Here is a 2,266-nt window from a genome sequence, read left to right as displayed (position 1 = left end):
ATTCGTACCGAGTATTGTAGCTCGATGTATCCTTTCGAAAATTGTCAATGATATCACCTAAATATTGTGGTACAAGATAGAAGTGAGTTTTATACATTGTCATTACTTTTGTAATTTCCCGTCTTTTACTTAGTGCTTCCCAACCCGTTTCTAAATATAATGATTCTTTGGATGCAAAAATTTGCAATCCCGTTACGATTCTAGCTGCATGGAGCTGTACTTTTTCAAATTTTTCGATTGATGCAGAAGAACATCCATCCCACACGACTGAACCATATTCTAGTATAGGTTTAACAAAGGTCATACACAATTTAGATAGTTTGTTTCTACATAAAGTGAATTTGAGTTTCCTTAGAAGTCCTACTTTTTTATACGCATTGTTTAAAATATCATTGATATACATAGACAATTTTAAATCATTGGAAAAAGTGAGAGCAAGACGTTTGTGGGAAGAAATAATTTCTAATTCAATAATTTTCAAAAAAGCAGTCTTGGAATTTCATTATGCTTTGCCTTGGTAAAAAAAATAAAACTTTAGTTTTATTAGGATTAAATTTCAAAAGCCAGTTATTTGACCATTCTTCAAGAATTTTGAGATCATGATTTATAACATTTTCTATATTACATATATTCTTATCTGCATATTGAATTGAATTATCATCTTCGTACAATCTACAAAACGATAACATATTCTGTGCTACATCATTAACATAGATTAAAAACAAAAGCGATCCCAGTACAGATCCTTGAGGCACTCCAGCATTGACAGTTAAACTGAATGATAACAAATCCTTATACATCACTTTCTGACGTCTATTACACAAATAACTTTTAAACCATTGAAAAAGATTTCCACATATTTCATATTTTTGTAATCTAAAAAGAAGTCCCTAACGCCAAACCCTGTCGAAAGCTTAAGAAATATCACAAAAAACCATACAACATGATGTACCTTCATCAATATTCTTCACTTTACTGAGATATGTTTCAATAAGTTGGTAAACTGTAGAGTGACCAGGCAAAAAAAAAAAAACAGCTTGGTACTTATAAAACAGGTTGTTGCTATGAAAATAATTATAGCCATATTTAAAAATTATTCTTTATTGGTTGCCTGTTGTTACATCTCTGTGTTATTTGAATTTTAATCGACGATGAATACACATCTCTCTCTCTCTCTCTCTCTCTCTCTCTCTCTCTCTCTCTCTCTCTTATCAAAGTTATTAATTTTCCTTTGAAAATGGCATGTAAAAGAAAACATTTAAAAGGGAAATATATAGAGGGTAAGCCTAGGGTAGCAGTCTATAATTACATGTAGCACCACACGCCACAGAGAGAGACCTAACATCAACATTACTAAGAGATACCGGTAAACTTCAGTAGCTCGAACACCGATATGTCGAATACCACGGATGTCTCGAATTGAATACCTTGCTTATCTCGAAGTAGCAGTATTGCCCCAAGTGCTAAAACACATGCTTTATCTCGAAGTCCGGGAAATTTCTCGCTTCATTGACTTCACATCTGAAATACTCAATCATCCCGTTATGCTAAGTTTACGGTCTGTTGGACGTTTCTGTTAGGTCTAGCTCGGGCTTCATGGAACCATTCTCGATAATAACGCTTTTATAAACCCCAAGCTATTGATTTGGAAGCTTTTCTAATTATAGGTGTTTGGAGGTGATCATTTGTATTTGATTGATTGATTGTATGCAAGGTGAAGATAACGAACAGTGATCAATCTCATAACTCCTACAAGCAATACAAAATAGATAGTTGGGCAAACACGGACCCCTGGACACACCAGAGGTTGGATCAGGTGCCTAAGAGGAGTAAGCATCCCCTGTTGACCGGTCACACCCGCCGTGAGCCCCATATCCTGATATTGCTTAACGTCCTTCGAGAGAATTTTCACTCATATGGAGACGTCATCATTGCCGGTGAAGGTCTGCAAAATTTAGGCCTACTAAAAACCTTTCGCATAGCGATGCATTCTATAAATAGAAGACAAGAAAATCAATAGACTGTTGACAAGTGACTTCACACCCCTACTAACGGAACATATTCTTTATCGGTGTTAAGTAGAGCGTAAAATCAAAGACTATCGAATGAAATATAATCTCGCTGTTCCGAGACTCCAACGCGAGCTACCCGAGACCCGGTGTATTTTCTAACGGATATGGATGTGCTTTAAGGAATTGCAGTGTTAATGTAAGTATCAATTAGAAATTATGGTATATTGTGCTTTATTTGTTTTTGCAATATATAG

This window comes from Ostrea edulis, chromosome 8, assembly GCF_947568905.1.
Source record: "Ostrea edulis chromosome 8, xbOstEdul1.1, whole genome shotgun sequence".
NCBI lineage: Eukaryota > Metazoa > Mollusca > Bivalvia > Ostreida > Ostreidae > Ostrea > Ostrea edulis.
The sequence above is the reverse complement of the archived record's forward strand: the minus strand, read 5'-3'. Positions refer to the sequence as shown.